The 24,265-nt window shown below is 36.3% G+C and overlaps 1 protein-coding gene across 1 annotated transcript in view; it reads left to right on the forward strand.

Annotated features, from left to right (window-relative positions):
* Window positions 1–24,265, forward strand: part of Il1rapl2 (interleukin 1 receptor accessory protein like 2) — a 479,341-nt gene that overhangs the window by 51,538 nt on the left and 403,538 nt on the right. The window lies entirely within an intron of this gene.

Here is a 24,265-nt window from a genome sequence, read left to right on the forward strand (position 1 = left end):
ATCTGAATGTAAATAATAAAATGCTTTGGCTATTGGATGTAAGTTTAAATGCAAAATTCATTTGTGTTTCATGTGCATCATATATAGCCTGCCAAATTTCATACATTTTTTTTGGTGCAACTACACTTTTATTGTTGACATAACCTATGTCAATAGTGGAGTTTCTTGGTGTAGCATGTTAGCACTGGAAATGTTTTAGATTTCCAGTTACAGCAACCTATATTAGGAGATAACTTAAACATATCATGATTTTACTCATGAGGAAGCTAACCATATTAAATAGAGTGTAGAATAATACTAACCAATGCCAAGGAAATATAATTAGGGAGTTGTAAGTTAAAATTCAAAAAAACGACACATCTGTCATTATGGAGGATAGATAAGTTTAATGATTTAATGTGCAATGTGAGAGCTGTAGTAGACAATGCTGAAACTTGTTAAATGAGCAGATTTCAGATACTACCACAGCAAACAGCAGTTATCCTATATGAGGGGATACACATTAATTTTCTTGATCATAGTGATTATATCACCATGTGTATATAATATCAGGGGGTATAGTGTAAATGTATATAATTTAAAGATTTACTCTTGGGCCAGGAGTGTGGCGTAGTGGTAGACTGCTTGCCTAGCAACATGCATGAAGCCCTGGGTTCGACTCCTCATAACCACATACACAGAAAAAGCTGGAAGTGGTGTTGTGGCACAAGAGGTAGAGCTCTAGACTTAGGAAAACCCAAGAACAGTGCCAGAGGCCCTAAGTTGAAGCCCCAGTACTGGCAAAAGGAAAAGAATTATTGTGCATGTGTTTACATGTATACATTGATATTACAGGTAAAATCATATGACCTTACTCCTGAGTAATGCTTTAATGATCAACCCATTGACTAATTATAATATAACCTCACTAATTTCTGTATTACATTACTCTTGTTTACATCTTTTGAGTGTAGTGTAAATATCTGCCAAATAATGTTATTTGTTGTGTTTAGTCATGTTTTAAATTTTTGATCCTCAAGATCTGATTTAGTTCTCACTATCATACATTTTAGTTTGAATTTAGAGAAGTATCTGAGGAAGTTTAAAAAGTTCTTTACATTAGAATTACATATTCCTTTCCCCCATTTGCTTTCAAAATAACTATCATGTTTGGCAAATTTCAAATGAAATTGTACTGCTTTTGATTACTGATTTTCTTAATATGAACTAGATTTAATTTATTCTTGGCAGAAGATTCAATCAGGTAGTTAAACACAAATAATCCACAACATGTCCATGTAAAGCAATTCCTATCAGATGTATGCAAAGCACTTTCCTTTGGCAATCATATACTAAATTTTGTACCTTCATAGTAGTTGATTATTTTTTTGCCAGTCCTGGGCCTTGAACTCAGGGCCTGGGCGCTGTCCTTGGGCTTTCTCAAGGCTAGAACTCTACCACTTGAGCCTCAGCACCACTTCCAGCTTTTTCCTATTTATGTGGTACTGAGGAATCAAATCCGGGTCTTCATGTATGCTAGGCAAGCACTCTACCACTAGACTAAACAATTTCACTCATGTAAATATCAAACCTCCTTTACAATTATGGTGGAAACAGTTTGCTTCTACTTTTCCATTTTAGATTTTCCAAAAGCAGAGGTAGAATTACTCATTGTGCATGTTAACTTACTTTCTTTGAACTTTAAGAATTTCATCTGAATATCGTGTAGAAATTTACAAAATTTGATAGACATCACAATGATGTTGAGAAACCAAGCAAAGGATAAGGACCACAAATTTAAATACATCTTCACATTTTAAAAATTTACTTCTATTTTTAGCGTGCTGTATAAAGGTGTTACAGTTACATGTGTAAGGTAGTGAGAACATTTCTTGTCAAACATTGTTACCCCTTCCTATGTTTTCACCACACTCCTGGCTCACACATCTTCATATTTTAATTGAGTGTATCAGAAAACATTTCCTTTTTTTTGTCCACAGAATTCTTTTATTAGCCTTCCAAATATCATGCTTTGGAAAACACTAGAAGAGAGAACTCTGCTGAATAAGTGAAAATCATACATTTGATTTCCTTTTTTGAGAATGTCATTTCCCTCCCATAACACAAACACATATTAATAGGCTCCAAATGGTATCCTTTAAAATCCTTAGCGCTATCAGGAACATTCAGGTCATTGATAACCAAGGGAAATATCAAGAGTACGTGTGGGCAAAGCAACTTCCTTAATTCAATAAAGTCAGGTATTTATTCACTTTCCACATAAACATTTATCAACTGTCTTACATTTGCAGAAATGACCTAATTATCTTCAGGTCAGTGTCCTTCACTCACATGAGAAAATAGGATGTTTTTCTGTTTATTTACACAATTTATGCTTTTTTTCTGTCTTTAGGCTTGAACTCATGGCCTCTTGAACCTTGAAACTCTTTGTGCTAAAGCCTAATGTTCCTGAGCACAGCTTGAGCCAACACTCCACTTAAGGCTTTTTCTGTGTAGTTTATTGGAGATAAGACTCTTATAAATGCTCTGGCCTAGACTGGCTTTGAACCATCATCTGAGTAGTTAGGATTACATGTGTGAGCCATGGGAGTCCATTTTTTGCCAGTCCTGGGCTTGAACTTAGGGCCTGAGCACTGTCCTTGGGATTTCTCAAAGCCAGAACTCTACCACTTGAGCCTCAGCACCACTTCTGTCTTTTTCTGTGTGTGTGGCACTGAGGAATCAAACCTACGACTTCATGCATGCTAGGTGATCAGTCTACCACTAGGTCACGCTCCCGGTCCTGGGTGCCCAGTTTATTTACACAATTTAAATGTTATGCTTGATGTAGAAACAAAATGGCTTCTGGAAATTGATGTTTCAGAGGTTTCTCCAGAAGGATGATACTATGTTTGCAATATTTTATGCTTTGTATGCTCAGTATTAAAGCAATTAAACAGATTGTGCTCTCAATTCACATATAAGGCAAAGGATATTTAAATAGTAAACTACTGAGACTTTTTTGAGTTGAACAATATATAAACATGGGATTTAAAATTCAATATGTAATTAATAAGATTGAGTAATTATAAATCTATCTAGATTGATATTATATAAATGGTGAATTGAAAACATGCAAGTTTCATAGCATTACCAAATTTTCAAAGATTATTTTCTAGCTGTTGTTTGAAAATGGAATTATGCAGTCAAATGAGTAAGAATGTAGAAAGAGGTGACAATGATCAAGATGTATTCAGAGACTGCTTTTATAAATGGCTTTTATAAATGGCAATTCCTTTGTAAAACTACTTGTTTTTTGTTGGTTGGGGGCCTTGAACTCTGGAAAGCAAGTTTTTCTTAAGGTTTATAGGTACTTTTTTCCTTAAGTAGACCAATCATAACAATATCCAGAATCCTGATATTAAATACTAGTAAAATAGAAGATTTTATTTTTCTTAAAATGATTTATTTGATTATTACTAGAGTATTTCTTTAAATAGCTTTATTCCTGCTTTAAACTAGGTTTGGACTTGCATACTCCTCTTCTATAGCACTTATATGGCATAAATCATAGCATACATAATATTATTGTGGGAATTTCTTTTTATTTCTTTAAGAAGGTGCACATAATAGGGAGAGGCGTAAGACCCTATTTAGCCCATTTGCCAAAGATGCCCAAAGCTAACGGTTTTATTTCCCATATCATATTTTAGGTGGTTGTTTGGTATTTTATGGTTTTTTCCCTTTATTCTTGCATTGAATTTGTGTAGAGGGCTAGATGAAGTGATAAGGCAGGAACATTGGCTATAAGAAGGTGATAATGTAGGGCAGGTGATAATGGAAGAAGTCAGAATGATATGGGAGAAGATGAGTGGAATAATGGAATAGCATCTCTGGAGATGAGAGGATAAGGTCTGCCTTGAGCAGGCCAGTGCCAGACATAAAATTATTGTAACTTTAAAAAATGAGCAAAAGCATAAAGCCAACACTAATTAAGTTTATTTGGATAGTTAATTCTTCATTCATCTGGAAAATCGTTCATAAATACATGCTTACATACAGCAGTTTAGAAATAAACATTGGCCATTACATAAAGGAACATTAACCTATTCTTTGGCAAATATGCAAATACCATTCTTCTTGACAAATATAGACATGTCCTCAGTTGCTGTTGGAGATCATACATTAGGGAAAATATCTTAAACAACTAGTATCTGAATGACTTCATAAGAAGAGTTAATTACATGATATGCTTCAAACACCTAGCTGTTGGGAATAATTTGCAGTAGTAGCAGGATACACAAAGCTTGGTAGACCTGCAAAATGTGTTTTGGAATTGGTCAAATGGATGATTATGCCAAGTTGTTTTAATTTCACTGTGTAGAGTTTAACAAGTGAATTGTTTTGAATATATTGTAGACTATGTAGCTTATTTTTGTGTCGAAAATGACAGCTATTTACACGTGTAAAGAAATTTCATATTCATATTGGAAAATAAGTAGTTTATGGACCTGGTTGGCAACTCCTCCATGCCATGCTTTTTCTGTGACTACTGTGACACTATGGTAAGGGTAAGTTTAGAGAAACAGTGGAACATAGTGATGTGGTAGATATATTAGACTGAGTAAAGATAATAAAATAAGACAAGTAGTCTCTAGGAGAATAACTATGTAAGAATTAGGGCCATAGCTTCCAGAAAGTTAGACACCTATTCAATACTCCATGTGTGGCACAATTGTACTTACTAATTTCTATTCCTTTTATTATTTAAAGTAACTTCACAAGTGAAAGGGTAGATATTGTTGAAATTCAAATATAACTTTTTGACAGTGGTCAGGCACAAACCATAAATTTTTTTGGCTCATCAAAATGCCTTTATGCCATTGTTTTACATCTCTCCATGCAAGAAACTTAGCAAATATAATTAGCACTTCATGAACATCACAACTCTGGCAGACACTACTATGATTTGAATATGGATTTGCCTCTCTGAAACTGTGTGTGGAGTATAATCCCAATAGTGAGATAATGACATAGTAGATGTTTAATTGGGGTGTTTTTAAAAGCAAAGCTGTAGGATGTGATCAGCTAACGTCATAGAATGAAAGCCCATCAGGCTCTCAAGATTAAGTTGACCTTATGGACACCTTTATACTAAGTAAGAAATCAGGAAAACTAAGCATCAATATCTGATCAATTAATCAAGCAAGAAGCCAAGAAACCTTGAATTTGAACCAGCAAACCCATGATCCAGCATGAACTTCTCTCTTCAGAAAGGTGTCACTCCTGTTATTGTGCCACAGTGAGGGCCATGGGCTCACACACTGATGGAATTTACAAGATTTTAATATGTCAAACCATAAGTTTTATCCATATAATGTATTACTTATCCAAAAACAGATACAGTACTAGACATGATGTACATTTTTCTAATTAAAGAATTTATTTACATCATATTTCAATGTCAAGTTTAATAAACAAGTATTCAAGAAGAGAATCTCTATATACAATTACTGGCACTTAGATTTTAGAACATAATTAAAATTAGGCTGAGTGTTTATATGTCATAGATACATATTAATCTATGTAATAAAACATTGTGTCTATTGAGTCATAAATTTTATGTCTATGTAGTTGTGTTTATATTTCCAATGCCATGTCCATAACATTGGGTATGCAAATATTGAGTCATAGCTCTTGTACTATTTGGATCTAATAGCCACATATTAAGGATACCATGTGCCTTTTGTTCCTTTGGCCTTAACTTGTCTCACTCAACATGATTCGCTCTAGATCCATCCACTTCCCTGCGAATGCCATTATTTTATCTTGTCTGTTGGCTATGTAGAATTCCTTTGTGTGTATATATACCACATTTTCTGTATCCATTCATCTGCAGTAGAGCGTCTAGATTGTTTCCATCGCCTGGCTATTGTGAATAGTGCAGAGATGAACATAGCTGAGCAGGTGTCCTTACCACATCCTGGGTTATGATGTTCAGGATAGATGCCCAGGAGTGGTATGGTGGGATCATAGGGAAGGTCAATTTTCAGTTCTTTAAGAAACCCCCACATTGCTTTCCAGAGTGGATGAACTAGCTTACAATCCCACCAGCAGTGCAGTAGGGTTCCTTTTTCTCCACACCCCTACCAGCATCTGTCATTCTCTGAGTTCAAAATCTTGGCCATTCTTGTTGGGGTAAGGTGGTATCTTAGGGTTGTTTTTAATTGCATTTCCTTTATGATCATGGATGATGAGCATTTTCTCATATGCTTTTCTGCCATTTTAAACTCTTCTTTTGTTAAGTCTGTCTTTAGTTCGCTTTCCCATTTAATGATTGGTTTGTTGGGTTTGGGGGGATTCATTTCTTGAATTCCTGTAGACACTGGATATTAAGCATTTGTCTGATGTATTATTGGTAAATATCTTTTCCCAGTTGGTTGGTTGTCTTTCTACTTTAACAGCTATGCTTTTATCTGTGCAGAAACTTTATTTTTAGGTAGTCCCATTTATTGAGTCTATCTCCAATCTGTTGTGACACTCAGACTCTGTTCAGGAAGTTTTTGCCTGTGCCTATGAGTTATAGTGTCTCTCCAACTGTATCATGTAGCTGTTTCAAGGTTTTAGGTCTTCTGACCCTGAGGTCTTTAATCCATTTTGAGTTAATGCTTGTACATGGCGAAAGGTAGGATAAAAAAAAAGCTGCATGTGGCTATCCAGTTGTGCCAGCACCAATAATTGAATAGACTGTGTTTGTTCCACTGTATATCTTTGGCTCCTTTGTCAAATACAAGTTGACTATAGGTATGTTGTTCTATTTCTGGGTCTTCTATTTTGTTCCATTGATCTTCTGGTCTCTATTTTTGTGCCAATACCATGTGGTTTTTGTTATTATGGCTCTATAGTAGACGTTGAAGTCTGGTACTGTAATACCACCTACATTGCTCTTTTTGCCTAGAATTGTTTTGGCTATTCTAGGTCTTTGCTTGTTCCATATGAACCTTTGGATTGTATCTTCTATTGCAGTAAAGAATGTCTTTGGGATTTTGATGGGGATTGCATTGAATTCGTATATCAATTTTGGAAGTATGGCCATTTTCATTATATTGGTTTTCCCTACCCATGAGCATGGGATGTATTTCCATTTCCTGGTGTCCTCTTTAATTTCTTTTGTTAGGCTTTTATAGTTTTCAATAAATAATTCCTTTACATCTTTGGTTATGTTAATTCCTAAGTATTTTATTCTTTTGGGGGCTATTGCAAATGGGATCATTTTCTTGATTTGGCCTTCTATTTGTGTATTGTTGGCGTACAAGAAGGTTACTGACTTTTTCAGGTTAATTTTGTATCCTGCCACTTTGCTACAGTGGTTTATTAGTGCTAGGAGTTTGGGAGTGGAGTTTATTGGGTAATTCTGGTATTGGATCATGTCATATGTGAAAAGGATAGTTTAATTTCATCTTTCCCTATGTGGATCCCTTTGATGTCCTTCTCTTGCCTCATTGCTCTAGCTAAGGATTCCAGCACTATATTGAAAAGAAGTGGAGAGAGTGGGCCTCCCTGTCTAGTTCCTGTTTTAAGGTAAATGCTTCTAGTCTTTCTCCATTTAGTATGATACTGGCTATAGGTTTGTCATATATGACTTTAATTATTTTAAGAATGTACCTCTTATTCCAATTTTTCTAGTTCTTTCATCATGAATGGATATTGTATTTTGCCCAGTGCCTTCTTCACATCCAGAGAAATTATTACATGATTCTTATCCTTAGCTCTATTGATATGATGTATTACATTAATTGATTTGTGAATATTAAACCAGCCTTGCATATGGGATAAACCCTACTTGATCGTAGTGCATAATTTTTTAAATTTGTTTCTGGATTCTGTTGGCTAGTATTTTATTGAGGAGCTTTACTTCTGTGTTCATTAGAGAGATAGGTCTGTAGTTCTCTTTTTTTGTTGGGTGTTTCTCTGGTTTGGGAATGATTATAATATTAGCTTCATAAAATATGTTTGGGATTGTTCCTTCTGATTCTATTTCTCGGCAGAGTTTCAAGAGTATAGGTATTACTTCATTTTTAAAAGTCTTGTAGTATTCTGCAGTGAAACTGTCTGGACCTTGATGTACATCTTTTCACCATAATATCTTTTTGTACATTCACTATTTTTTGGAATTAGATATTCTGTTGGAATTAGTACACTTGACTTTACAGACCTTTTCCATAGCTATCAGTGAATACTTCAGTTAAAATCATTAGAGATGGTACACATAATTGAATCTCAGCTTGAGGTGATGCTAAGAATATAACAAATAAAAATAAAAATATGGCTGAGCACGGTCGCTCACATCTTTTATTCTAGCTACTCAGCAAGCTGAGATGAGGATCATGGTTTAAGTCAGCCCAGGCACTAAAGTCTGTAAGACTCTTATCTCCAGTTAACCACTAGAAAACCAGAAGTGGCACTGTGGCTCAGGGCTAAGTCAGTATTCTTGAGCTGAAGAGCTCAGCGACAATACCCAGGTCCAGAGTTCAAGTCCCACTACTCACAAAAAAAAAGAAAAGAAAACGAAAGTAAACATGTATGTAAGATAGAAATTACCAAATTTCATTTTGCATTGCAGAAAAATGGACAATAATGAGGTTCAGTTTTCATTATAACCGTTCTGAGGAAGCAAAACTGAAACCATATTAAATAATGTTAACTCAATAAAGATCAACTAACATATAACACAGTGACTAGTATATGGCTATGAGAAATTCAGTATCCATGTTTGTGATTTTGAAAGCAGACGTATAGAGACATAAGCATGTTATTCCTTTCAAGCTTTAAGATTTTTTCCACGGGAAAGCTATTAACAAATGATCTTCTGTGGTGCTGAGATGTTGCTAGAAAATTTCCAAATTATAGTTAAATGGGAATAGTGGCAACTTATCTGCAAAATATCTCAGGGTAACTTACTGCTTATTATATTCAAATGTTTATTGCAGTATTCTAAAATCAAATGGGACGTTTTCAAGATTTTTATGTTCACATAAGACTATTTTTTGTCTCCTTCAGTCCATTCCAGAACAATCTTTAGAAATTGCAGTGTCACTCTTTGGGCATTCTGCTAATGCCCATAACTTTAACAGCTTCAATAACATATGTTTTGGACATTTTTTACATTATAGTTATATTCACTTATTGTTTTTCATTGTCTTATTTTCTCAGCTAGCCTCTGAGCTCTTTAATGGATGGGATTTGTTGTGTTCAGAAGTGGTGAGGATATAGTAGGTACTCAAAGTTATTTTATATCTTTTTTGATGTTTATTTTTTATTTTTTAATATATTTTTATTGTAATTAATAAAAGGGTTACATGATATTTGCCAGATAGAAGGTGCATTAATTCACATACATTGATACCCTTTTACCTGTCTTGGTACCCATTACCCTCCCCCCACCCACCACCCACTCCCCGTATTGGTTTTCCCCCCTTCCCTATCAAGTTTCAGATAACCAAATACAAATAAATTCAATATATCAGATAACAAAGTGAGATAATGTAACAATATGAGATACCCAAGGGACAGCAAAGGAGATGAGGGATAACATAGTACATTAAGGACAACAATCATTTGTTATATGGCTTTTGTTTCAATATCCTGGAGGTCCTTTCAATTAGCTTCATACTATATGGCTTTATGTATCAAGGTTTTGCTCTATTGCAGATCTCTGCTAGTAGAGCCCAAGGTTTCTACAGATTATGACAAATGAGGGAAACCATTGAGCCTAAGTTCCTTTGAGTCTGGCTGACTTCACTTAATATGATTTTTTCTAAGTCTTTCCATTTCCTAACAAATGGGGTGATGTCATTCTTTCTGACAGCAGCATAGAATTCCATTGTGTACAAATACCACAACTTGTTGATCCACTCATCAACTGAGGGACATCTAGGTTGGTTCCATATCTTTGCTATGGTGAATAGTGCTGCAATGAACATTGTTGTGCTAGTGGATTTAGTATGCCCTTGTTTCTGGATGGTTGGGTAAATGCCAAGTAATGGAATTGCTGGGTCATAGGGGAGTTCTATGTTTAGTCTTTTGAGGCACTGCAATACTGCTTTCCATAGTGGTTGAATAAGTTTGCACTCCCACCAATAGTGTAGTAGTGATCCCTCCTGGCCACATCCCCCCTAGCATCTGTTATTATTCATTTTCCTGTTATTTTATATCTTAATTTAGTTAGTTGCTTATTCAATTGGTGAATACTTTGACTAGATTCAAGTATGACAGATTAGTATTTGTATAAAACTTTATAGTATGGAAGCATTTTCACTTTTAGAATACCATTGTATTGCTCTCAAGAATTTTATGGTATTGACAACAATAATCATTTTATTATTAGTTGTAGAAGCAGTGATAAGTCATTGTCAATGACATCATTATATTCGTTGTATTTATAGTTGTGGTCATCATTGCAGGAGTTACAGTATTTTTTTAGATCTGTAAACAAGGCATAGAGAATTAAGTCATTTGTCCTGGGGGTAGTAGCAAACACCTTCATCATCTGAGTCATATCCCAATTCTGTTCCTTACCTATTCTCCCTGTTACTGCCTTTGAAATCCCCTATTCCTCAATTGACTCAGAAAATGCACAGTTTTGTCAAGGCTCCGTAATTCAAATCTAATGGTCTCGGAAATTGTTTTTAATTTCAAATACCCTCTACAAAATGAGACTTTTTGGTGAAGTAGTGATCACAGGGAGGGAAGAAAGCCAAAAGAATATGTCAAATATTAAGTATTTTATATGTGTCATGAAAGTAGAATAAGACAGTAATCAAAATGTTTTAAGAGGGATGGGGAATAAGAACAAGTAATGGAATGAAGTTGATCTTGGAAATATAACAAGTTCCGTTATCCAATTAATAAGTACTACTTTAAAAGAAGATGGAGCTGGGCGCCGTGGCTCTCACCTGTAATCATACCTACTCAGGAGGCTGAGATCTGAGGATCAAGATTCAAAGCCAGGCCAGGCACAAAAGGACCTGAGACTTTTATCTCCAATTAACCTCTAGAAAAGGGAAAGTGGGACTTGGCTCAAGGGTAGGGTGGTAGCCTGGAGCTGAAGAACTCAGGGACAATGCCCAGGCCAAGTTCAAGCCCCATGACCCACATAAAACAAAAGAAAGAAAATGGGAATAACAACAACAACCAAAATATTCATTTGTCAGCCCATTGTTTTGTATTTAAGAAAAATAAATGTTGATGTATTTCAAGGGGATCATTTGAATGGCTAAACCCAAATAAGCAATACTCCAATGTTTGTATCAGCTAAGCAGATAGTATATATTAGTGATGTGGCCAGGTGTTGAAGGCAACCAGAATGGCAAGTTGAATCATATTGAGCAGCACTAACTCAGCAGTTGTCAATTGCTTCCAGGTGAGATTGAGGATCCAATATTGCTAAATCCTCCAATTTTTGAAGAGAGTCTCGATTTTTCTGTGGAAATCCCTGAATTGCAGTGTACTCAATGAATCATATAAAACATGCTTGTGAGATATATTCAGTTTAGGAGTTGCCTGTCTGTAGCCTTGCCTTATTAAAGATTTCGTTTAGTAGAAATTTTAAGCTGGTGGCTGACTGTGGCATTAGGTCACAAACTGTTATTTCCATTTCTAGAAACAAATAAAAAAATGAAAACTCTAAAGTGGCCTGAAGAGAAGTTAATTGGAAAACTGAGAATAGCACTAAGAAGCTATCCTAATCACACCATCCAACAGGCTGGTCGATCCAAGTTGGGAGCGAAGGGCACAATTTATGGATGTAATGCTACAAGAGGGATATTGACAAATTGATCACCTAACAGAGAAGAGTGATTTAGATGATGAAGCAAGTTGGTCTCAAATGTTAGAGATAAATGAAGAGCCCTGAGGATAAAGCATCCACATTAAAGCTGCCCCCAAGCAGTTCAATGTGACATACCAAAGGAAACAAATCATTGACATATGTTCTCTTTCCTTCACATTCTCCCTAAGCAACCAGTTAACATGATCTGAATGCATGTGACCCGATTATCACATGAAAATAGATCTTGTTTGTACCTTTATTGTGACTTAATAAGTAAAAACCTAAGCTGTCAATAGCTCTTGACTGCATAAAACATCTTTCACATGACTGACTGTGCATTTCATAATTGATTGTTTCTTACACAGTTGCAAGTGCAACCATCTCAGAACTCAAACATGCTTGCAGCCACTCGACTGCCTAGCTTTTCTTCCTATGTGTCTCTCCTCCATACGGGATAATCCTAGGTTTCCTAGCCCATGCAGCCCATCCTGGTTGGCATCTTTGCTCTTTATGTGCTTGTTTTAAATGTTCTAATGCCCTGTCTTCTCTGTGTAGCCCAGTTCCTAAGATCCTTGTTTTCTTTTGGGGCTAATGTAATACCTCAATGAGCTTAGGAATTTGTGACTGATAAAAGCCAAAAAGTGTTTCCCTACTTAGCTAACATATTTCCAATTTAATAGACATTTCAGTTCTGTAACTTATAGGCATAACTAATGGTAAGGCTTTCTAGCAGTTTTGCAGTTACTGTGGGAACCTTTCCCAGAGAGGCACAATTTCTACCCCGCAGGTGGCTACTTGCTCCTTCCAGAAATAAGGTCAACCCTATTCCTGACCTTGAGGTACTAGGAAGGAAAATAGCTTGCTTAGAATTACTAGAAAAAAGGGTTTCGGGTGTCAGTTTAAACTGATTTCCCCCTTTTTTCTCCATCATTTTTAGTGTTACTCTCCTTCCTATTTCCTCCACTGTACCCTAACCTATGTCACAGGAATATAGGTTAATCCTGTTGGTGACAGACAGCCAGGATGAAAAAGATCACCACTGTCTGTCCTAGGAAAGTGTTCCTGTCATGTTTCTATGTCCTGAAGGCACATAGAAATTAATGAATGAACACTATTAACTGGCCCATCATCATTTGACAGTCTTGGTTCTCTTCAAAGTCAAGAATACAAGAACATTCATTCTTTATGGGCTTGTTTTCCAAGTAGCTCTGTAGAAGACTGGCTTAGAAAGCTGACAGTGAACAAGTTAGGGCAAATGAGATCAGGATATGGCAAATGTCCCCAATCCTAGCCAGTTCTGCACCCATGACTGTCAGCATTGGGAGTGAACACTGGTCCTCTTAGCTAGCTTCTAAAATACCAAAAGTGGTTGGAAGAGGGGATTTAGGGAAGGGCTGGTGCTGTGATTCCCAGGCCTCTAACATGCACAGATGTAGATTTTCCTAGGTCCATTGTGTTTATCGATTATTACTGATCATGAGATTGTCAGCTACCTTCCTTACTTCTAACATGAAAGTAGTGGTTTGAGCCATCTGAAACTCTTCTACGAACCTAATCTTCTGTAAAAAAGAAAGTTAATAGTTTTGTGTAGAGTGCATCTAGCCACAAATTAGACCCAGCAGAGTAGAGGAGATGCTCAATTAAATACCATTTATTGGATAAGGCGTTATCCTTTACATTTAGTCAAAGCTCACATCCTCAGAAGTTTGGCAAGGCTTTTTGTTTTGTATAAGGGTGCAAATGGCAAATGAAAGGATTCTTTACTTGTCTATTATCATACCTTTTCCATGGCTGACTTTGAATTTGAACATACATTTGTTCTAAACAATTGTTCTTCAGTCACATTGACACAAGCTACCTAAATGTGTCCTATATACATAAGTGCTCAATAAATCTCACTAGATTTTCTCTCCTTGGATGCCTGCCTGCTACATGATGTGTTCCCACTACTCTTGGGCTATATATGTTTTGTACACTTTAATTTCTCTGAAAGATCCACAGGTTAGTTTTATCTTACAACTACCTGATTCTTTCCTTGGAATGCAAATGTCTTCATAAACCTGTAGGATACTTTACAATTATTTTCCCTTCATTTTGTGTAGATCCAAGCTCTATTGCTTCTTAAAGATTTACCAGCTGGTGGCTCACACCTGAAATTCAAGCTCATCACAAGACTGAGCTTTGAGGCTCTCATTCTTATCTCCAATAAGCTACTTAGAAAAAGCCAGAACTGCCACAATGGCTCAAGTGGTAGGGCACTAGGCTTGAGCACAAAGAGGCTCAAGGATAGCACCCAGGACTTTCATTCATGCCCCAGAATCTGCACACACACACACACACACACACACACACGCACGCACGCACGCACGCACACACACACACACACACACACACACACACACACGTGAGAAGTGAAGCTGTGCCTCAAGTGTCAGACAACAAGCTTTGAGCAAAAAAGCTCACGGACAGTGTCCAGGCCTGGATTTTAAGCCCCAGAATCTGTATGTGCACCCACTCCCACATTTACCACAAAAGGTAGAGGTAACACAATGATGCAACTAGGAACAGGGCTGTGCTTCCACAAATACATTCTTATTTACCTCTCTTAAGCTCTGGTGATATATATCATTTTGCTCCCAAGTTACATATGTGCAAACTGAAATGCAGAGGATTTTTCTTAAAGTTCTATAGTAAGTCTAAGATCACCCTGGGATGAAGACTCATGCAGTGGTTGTTTTCCTAAAGCTTGAGCCTTTCCATTAATAAATTCTTAGGAACTAGCTAATGCTCATGGTAATGCAATCTGATTTGATTAGAATTAACTTTCTTTTAGCCAGGCACAGTGGCTCATGCCTGTAATCCTAGCTACTCAGGAGTCTGAGATATGAGGATTGCGGTTCAAAGCTAGCCCAGGCATTAAAGAACTTGAGAAACTTATCTCCAAATAATGACTAGAAAATGGGAAGTAGGGCTGTGGCTCCATGGGTAGGGTGATAACTTTTTGCAATAATTGCTCAGGGAAAACACCCAGGCCCACAGGAAGAGTGGTAGTCTTGAGCTGAAGAGCTAAGGGAAAGCGCCCAGGCCCAGAGTTCAAGCCCCAGGGTTGAGAAAAAAAGAATTAACTTTCTTTTATGAAGCAAGATAACTAGAGGAGGCTGTTTAAATAAATGTACATATTAACATTCAAATGCAGATAGTATACACACACTCACATATGAAATTACACATAAATGTATTTAAATGAAACCTTGAATGGTTGTCTTTAAGGGACGACCAGTAGAAAACTCTAAGGACTTGATTTTCTTCCGTGATCCCAGAAAACCATGATCCAAATCCTGATTCTGAGACTAGCTATGTGACTTGGAGAAAATGATTTACTCTTCTGGCGTATAAGTTATAATATTTTTTCAACATTTATTGCTCTAGCAAGTTTAAGAAAACATACTAAAGATACCTAAATAGTGTTTAGGGAATGGTAGGTATTCAACTAATTATATCATCCATCATCACTAGAAAGATTGCGAAAGTGGCCTTGTAACCATCTCACCACAAAGAAGTTATCTGACAAACATTCCAAGCCAAATTACTATTATTAATAGGGTGCTTCATTTACAGGAGATGTATTTCAAAAATTAACAGGTTAACCAGGGGCTATGAAAAGCAAAGAGCCTCATAAATAGGTCTTTCAGGCAGCATCATTTCATTCAAGGAGATTCAATCATGTGGGATAATTTGTCAATTAGGGTGGTCAGAATAAATATTGTTGCCTGTATAAATGAGATTTTGCAGTCAGGAAGACGTTTTAATGATGTGTGAGCCAAGAGAAAAGGCTGCTAAAACAAAGCTGAGGTGGAAATGAGTCTGGAGGACAAGCATGTTGAGAAGCCTGGCCTTTTCCTGTCCAGCAGTTCCTTATGTCATTATGATTCATCCCTAGTGGTTTATAAAGGCAGTTAAATGGCCTCCTTTGGCTGTCAAATAGGAAAATAATTCATGAGTTCAAGTTCATAAATCATTTCTTGGTAGCAAGGGTACTTTATAGAGCTGGGACTGTCTCCTTGATTTGGCACTGTGCTGCCATGGGGAGCCGGAGGAGTAACTGGCAGCCACCAGATGTAGTAGCCTAAGTGAGGAGCTTCCCAGACACAGGTCTGCAGGCAAAGAAGCTGATATCTTTCCAGGGCACGTTGATTTGATCCTCTCTGACTAGCCCAGGAAAACTTTCTCTTGTGTGTCTGGCATATTGAAGTCATTTAGTATATTTGTTGAGAGCGTTTAAGTATTTTCTGAGCTTTGGATCCTTTGCACAGGGGCCTACATATAGTATCTGAGAAATGCCTATGTCTATGTTCCAAAGTTAATTAATATCCTGATTTGTTCACCTGATTTTAATGACTAATACATCATGAACTTAATATAAACTCTGGCACAGTACTTGCATTTGTAGGTAATTGTAATTCAATTGTTTTCAGATAGAAGGCATTCAAAATCATATTTTAACTCTTTAACGCACATGACTCATAAAATCAAACTTTTTCATCTTTATATTTTCTCTTTGAAAATTATTTTCATCGCACCATTTAATTTTTCTCCCTACTAGTATATGAAAGAAACGTGTGTAAAGAACATTTTCTAGGAGAATGAATAATTATTTCTTATGTAATGCAATACTGAATCCACATGCGACACGTTTACTGTTCTTTTAAGCTTCACCTAATACCCATGTGCTGGGTGTATAGGGATGATCAGAAAGAGACATGTTGATTGCTGTGGTTGAGGAGAGTGTAACCAATGGATATTTCAGTAAGTGACTAAATGAAAATAATAAACTGGTGTTGAGGATCATCTACTTGAAGCAAGATAGCAGGTAGGCTCGACTCTGGACACTGGCAGCTACAAAAAAAGCCATCTTGTTGAAAAAAGAGTGAAAAATAGTTTAGAAGAAACAACTTATGTTTGTTCATAGAGGCTTGGGGCAGAGATATAGTAATAGAGAGAGACAAACAAGTAGATTCAGGAGACATTACAGAGAAATAAATGACTATATGTTTTCACAAAGATACCTAGGTTTTTGGTTTTAGTAATAGGATGGACAACAGTGCTTTTTACTGAAATGAGAAGAACTGACAGAGGATAGATTCTTTTGAAGGGCAGCAGTTATGAGTTCTGTTTTATTCCTGTTTTATTTGAGATACCTATTAGATACCCTCTCTGAAATATTGAGAAGACAGCTGGATATATGATTCTGGCATTCAGAGAAAAGTGTGGACTAGGGCTATAAATTTTGTAGCTCTCTTTCTGGAATATAGGGTAGGATACAACAAAGTACTAAATTGTGTGGTGCAACTGATGATTGCTATAGGAGATCAATGCAAACTGCAGCTCCTAGGCCCTATGTTACAGGCTTTTTGCAGATTTATGACAGCTTAAGAAATCTACTTGTCATGATTTTTTCAAGACTCATCAAATTGGTAAATATCAAGCATGATGTTTGTTCCTGTATTTTCCTGATATGTGTGATAACATCTTGCATTTAGCTGACACTCAAAACTTTCTGAGCTAGAGGAATATAACTAGTGTCACACTAAATGCAATGGCTATTCATTATGTAAGCTGCAGTCTATATTAGTCACTTTATATATATTATTCCTTTTTTGTTTTTGTTGGCCGTGGGGCTTGAACTCTGAGCCTAGGATCTGTCCCTTAGCTCTTCAGCTCAAGGCTAAAGTTCTACCATTTTGAGCCACAGTGCTACTTCTGGTTTTCTGGTGGTTAATTGGAGATGAAGAGTCTCAGCCTCTTGAGTAGCTAGGCTTATAGATCTGAGCCACTGGCTCCTGGCATATATAGATATTATTTCTAATCCTTGCCACAGTCTTAACCCCAATTTATAGGTCAAGAAACTCAGACTTGCCGCTGCCAGTGGCTCACATCTATAATCTAGCTACTCAGGAGTCAGAGATCTGAGGATCACAGTTAAAAGCCAGCCAATGCACAAAAGTCCTTGAGACTCTTATGTCCAATTAACCACCAGATAACTGGAAGTTGTGCTATGGCTCAAGGAGTAGATAACTGTCCTTGAGCTGAAGAGCTCAGAGACAGCTCCCTGGCCCAGAGTTCAAACCTCCCAACAAACAAAAAAAAGAAAGAAAAAGAAAGAAAGAAAGAAAGAAAGAAAGAAAGAAAGAAAGAAAGAAAGAAAGAAAGAAAGAAGGAAAGAACAGAAAATGTCCCTAAACTCACACAGCAAGTAAATGTGGAATTCATTCCAGCTCTGTATTTTGGGTAAAGGGACTCCAAATTTCCTTTTGGACTATTCTAATTCCTTAAATCTTTTATATCCCAGTAGGAAAATTGAAGCAAATTCCTAGATGTGACAATGTGATGCTGGATTTGCTTCCTATTGAATAAAAACCTGCTGCAGTAGTTTATTACATTGAGGGCTCCTGCTACATTTCTAGTAGTCACCTGCAGCTTGTTATTGAGATATTCATTGCTTGTGATGACCTACCTAGATTAGTAGCTTTCATCATGTCCATTGACTACTCTATTCTGAATTCTTGGTTAATGTTCTACGACCAACTTCCTAAATATAACAATGAAGTGAGTATAAAACCTGGTACACAATTGATTCATAATAATACTATCATTTTTTTATCTCCTTTATTGACAATTTCAAATAAGGCCTGTGAAGTAAGTGTTCATGTTTTACTAGTGAGGAATTATTTTTAAATTAGTAATTTGAACAAGATCATACAACCAATTGGAATTTTGAAGGATGACCTATGATTCCAGAGCCTATGAGTCCCATATTTTCAAATTGAATGAATAAAGGAAGGCACAAGTCTACCTTGAAAAATATCAAGAAGTAGGGTTATATAGAGGTGACTGACATGATTACAAAGGTGCCTTGCATGTTGGAAATAACACACAGCCTTAGTAAATTATGATATATGAAGCACAAAATTGCTCTCATTTTTCACCAGTGATGAAACAGGTCTAGCTTTTGAATATTAGGTGCCTGTTGCCTATTACAACTGTCAATTAGCTCTGCCTCTTATGCTTGGGCTCTGTGGGAGCCCAGAAGATTTACGTACCCTTGTGCTATCTGCTTTATACATATTTCTTACTTAGACTTGCTCATTTTGACTCAATTCAAGGAAGATTTTCTCTCTTTTCTACCAAGGCACTGTGATAGTTGTTGCTGCATTGGTTGTGGGGATCATTATTTAGGTACATTTAAGCATATTAACTGGATCATGGAGACCTAGAGGATGGAAAGGGTTATAAAAGATTCTGCAGAGATAGCCAGTAATACTGTGTTGGTACTTGTGCAGGAGAGAGCATGTGTTTGTTCTATGCTGCCACAATCACTCTAATTCCTTTTGTATGCGGGGGGGGGGGCGGGTCATGAGGCTTGAACTCTGGCCTGGACACTGTCCCTGAGCTCTTCACCTCAAGGCTATTGCCCTATCTTTGAGCCAAGCCTCATTTCCTGTTTTCTAGAGGTTAACTGGAGATAAAAGTCTCAGGTCCTTCTGTTCCCCTGGCTGGCTTTGAACCTTGATCCTCAGATCTCAGCCTCCTGAGTAGCTAGGATTACAGGCATGAAACACTGAACCCAGCCCACACTCTTTAATTCTTGTAAGCTTTTTTTAACCCCATTGATGAATTACTTTTTACCTGCTTATAGTTGTAGCTACATAGACTTTTAACTTTCTAGTGACATGCTAACTAGAAGTAGCTTCAAGAATGGATGAAAGGTCAAGTGCGATGTAATCTCTGCTACATAGGAGCTAAAGATAAGAGGATCAAAGTTCAATGCCTACTTGGGAAAAATTAATGAAATTACTTCAACAAACCACTTGGGTATGGGGGTTCACATCTCTAATGTCAGTTCTGAAGAAGATGAAACAGAAGTATGGAAGCCTGAGGCTGGCCCTGGGCAAAATCATGAGACCCTAGCTGAAAAAAATACAAAAATAAAACAAACAACAACAACAAAAAATATTATTGCTAAAAGGGGGATGGGGATATGGCCCAACTAGTAAACAGTTTGAGTAATAAGCATGAATACTGACTTCAGACTATAGTACACAAAACAAAAATAGGGCTGAGAACTCAAAAGGAATCATCTAAGAATATAGTCTGATTCATTGTATAGACAGCAGGAGCGTAGACACAGCTTGATGGATTTGAGACTTTCCTCAGTGAAGTGCTGCATTATACTACTTACTACCATTTCTTCTAGAGTCTTGCCTTGGAGGCTTTTTGCATGCCAAATTTAATCAATGTCTTCATTATAATTGAAATGTATAAGTCAAATTAATGTAAAGCCTTCAGAGGTCTCTACTGATCGAGTTTATGAAAGGCATTCAGGCATTACTATAGAAATATATGAGAGGTTATGACATTTTCTAGAAGTCATTAACTTAGGTTCTTCAATAACTCTCAGAATTTACTCCAAAGAACAATTTTTCAAACTAACCTTAACAGATTCCACATTCATCCTCTTTGAATTAGTTCATAAATCAATTTTCTAATCCAAAGATATTTTCATCCTCAAAACCCACACTCTTCCTTTGTGATTACATATACTACAAAATCATCTCACAAACTATGTCACGAGGCTTGAAAGTTTATTCACAGGGAGATAACAGAAGCAGAATTGAGAAGCTAGAAGTTTGACAAAATAGAAATTACCCAGGTTCTAAAACCAGAATGGCATTGTTTCATATTCACGCTGTACTATTTACTCACTCAGATATCTTAGCCAAATTATCATACTCCTCCAAGCTTCTACTTTGATATCTATTTCAATACTTAACCTTGTGGAGTTGTTAAAAGAATTTCAGTTTTTGAACTTGGATCCTTCTTTGTCACCCTGCACTAGAATTAAGTCCAAATGGATCAAAGACCTCTAGGTAAAAGCAGACACTCTGAAAACTTTACAAGAAGGAACAGGAGATACTAGGCCTCATTGGCATAGATAGAAACTTTCTCAATAATTACCAAGAATCACAACAAATCAGAGAAAGGCTGGATAAGTGGGACTGCATTAAACTGCAGAGCTTCTGTAAGGCAAAGGACATAGCTAGTAAATTAATTAGGAAGCCTACAGAATGGGAAAAGATCTTCGATCGTCACCAACCAAACAACGGACAATGCCTCATATCTAAAATATATCAACAGCTCAAAAATTGAATCACTCCAAAACTAATCTCCAAAGTATCAACCATCCCGTTAAAAGTTGGGCCAAAGACTTAAAGAGAGTCTTCTCTGAAGAAGAAATAAAAATAGCATGAATAAATGCTCAACATCTCTGGTCATAAAAGAAATGCAAATCAAAACAAGTCTAAGATTCCACCTCACTCCAGTTAGAATGGCCAGGATCAAGAAAACTAATAACAACAGATGCTGGAGGGGATGTGGCCAGGAGGGATCACTACTACACTGTTGGTGGGAGTGTAAGCTCTTTCAACCACTATGGAAAGCTGACCCAGAAATTCCACTACTTGGCATTTACTTAATTGTCCAGAAACAAGGGCATACTAAATCCACTAGCACAGTGATGTTCATTGCAGCACTATTTACCATAGGAAAGATATGGAACAAACCCAGATGTTCCTCACTTGATGGGTGGATCAACAAGATGTGGTATTTATACACAATGGAATTCTATGCTGCAGTCAGAAAGAATGACATTGCCCCATTTGTAAGGAAATGGAAAGAGTTAGAAAAAATCATATTAAGTGAAGTAAGCCTGATTCAAAGGAACATAGTCCCAATGGTTTCCCTCATTTGTCATAATCAGTAGAAACCTTGGACTCTCCTAGCAGAGATTTACAATAGAACAAAATCTAGAGACATTAGGCCAAATAGTATGACACTAAATGTAAGGACCTCCAGGATAAGGAAACAAAAGCCATATAATGAGTGATAGTTGTCCTTAATGTACTATGTTATCTCTCATCTCTTTTGCCATCCCTTGATTATCTAATATTGTTACAATATTTCACCTTGTTTTCTGATATATTTTATATGTGCTTAATTGGTTATTTGAAATTAGAGAGGGGGAAATCAAGATAAATGGGGGGAGGGTGGGAGGGAAATGGGGACTACGTCATGAGAAAGGGTATCAATGTTTGTGAAGTAATGAACCTTTTATCTGGTGAATATAATGTAACCCTTCTATTAATCACAATAAAAAATCTTTTTTCAAAAAAAAAAGAATTTCAGTTTTGAGGTAACTCATAGATATTTATATCATTACTCTTGTCAGTGTATTATTTACTTTTTCTACGAGTACTTCTATTAGTGTTAGTCATTCTGCTATTATTTGTGGTACTGATCTATTGGAAATGAGGAGCATAGATCCATGTCAATACTGACAGATCAGTACTGATAGTGCCGATAGAGCAATTTAGCCCAGGACCAGAAAAATCATGAAATGCAGCGAGACTAATAATGATAGAACAAAACAGTTTATGAAAACCTAGTACAAATGACAAGTTCAATCTTCTGAATAAAATTACAATCTCCATTGAGTATAGAAAGTATATGTTTGCAAATGCAATTGTTCAGGGAATTACCTTCCATCAGGACTGAAATCTTACCTATTTTTGCCTCTTGCTTTCCTATTGCTTCAGCAATGTTTGGAGCCAAGAATATTAAGGATTATTTGTTAAGTGCATAAATAATATCCCAAAAAGAAAATATATATTGTATATTTGTATGGCTTTTGTATAGGTGTGTTCATTCATATATTCCAACAATATTTGGCTTCCTACTATACTGAAAACAAACATTGTGCTAAGTCTAGATAACAAAGTCACTCACCACTCTTCCCTTTAAGAGGAAAGAATCCTTTAACAAGACCAAAAACAAACATGGAGTTTTAGTTGTAAAAATAATTCTGTGGAGGAAAAAGGGACATGGAGTAAAGTCATGTATTATTTGGGTGATGTGATCTAATCAGGGAAGTGAGAAATATATTTTGAAAGGAATAAAACTTCAGCAAAGACAAAGGATTAGTGATTATTTGCATGAAAAGCAGGGAATAAGGAATATTTTAGAGAAAAGGATCATCATGTGTAAGTATGCTCCATGAAGAAAGCATATTGAATATTGCAAATGAGTGGCTTGAGACTAGAACTAACTAAAGCTGGAAGAAAGATTGTTTAGAGAATACACTCTGCAGACCTTATATTCCCATTTTAAACCTTTTTTCTTTATTGTCAGACATATGGAAATCCATTATTTGTTATTTGTGTGGAAAATGGATTGGAGAAAAATGAACATGCATGACCTATGGTAGTCCTGGCCAGAGTTGTTAGTATCTTTAATCAGGATGAATGTTTTGGCTCTTGAGAAAGGTTGATAGATATGAGGACTGGTGACAAGGCAAAAATCATCTAGACTTTGTGATACATTCTGCATAAGTAGATATGTGTCTCTTACTATATGTTTAAGAATATTGCCCTTTCACCTGGATATATTGTGAAGCCTTTAAGTGGGAGGCATGGATATGTAAAAATGTATTTTATCACACAAGTTTTATGTGCTGGTATGTGTTAAGTAACATGGCAGTTTTTTAAGATTCAGAGAACACTGAATAGTGATTCTTATCCACAGGAATATCAATAAAAATGTTGATTGAATACAGGAGTGGTACAAGTTCTGAGCTACTGATAAATGCAAGACTTAGAAGTTGGAAAGATAAGGGATAAACAGCAATGAGGATTTAGAAGGTGTATTCAACTAGGTAGGAAAAAGAATAGGAAATAAATGAAAATAGTGTAATGAGACAAGACTAAAGTTTTGCAGTGAATACTGTTGGTTTGGCATGTACAATAGGAATCAGGATTGACTTGTTTATTTAGGACGTGGTGATGACTACTTGATGCAATATTTACCTGACAAAATCAAATAATGCTCTTTTGCATTCTCCTAAACAGCTCTTTCAAGTTCTTGTCCTTGAAAGTATATTATCTCTTTATACATTTGCAGAGAATATACTAAGAACCAGTTGCACACTGAGCATTGTTCTAGGGACAAAAATCTAAAGACAAATGAGATAGAATCTCCATCTCTATGGAAGATATGATCGAATGAGATATGACATGAACTAAAAATAACATCACACAGACAGTAGTATGGTAGAAACACGCACAAAATATGAGAACATAGAATTAATCTTTGAAGAGCTAGTGATTGCTAGAAGATTTTTAAATGAGATAAATTTTGACAAAATTTTAGTGAGGTGTTAAGGTCTAGTGAAGTAAAAGGCCATTTACACATCACTCTTTCACTGAAGTGAACTACCAGAGAATCGTTTCTAGAGATTTAATTCATCCAGAGGACAAGTTACAAGAGATGCAAGAGCCAGATAACTCAGGATTTGGCTGGCATGCTTTTGAGCATGGATATTGTTTTATATGTAACTGCCTGTCG

This window comes from Megascapheus bottae, chromosome X (genome assembly GCF_031878675.1).
Source record: "Megascapheus bottae isolate mThoBot1 chromosome X, mThoBot2.hap1, whole genome shotgun sequence".
In the NCBI taxonomy this organism is placed as follows: domain Eukaryota; kingdom Metazoa; phylum Chordata; class Mammalia; order Rodentia; family Geomyidae; genus Megascapheus; species Megascapheus bottae.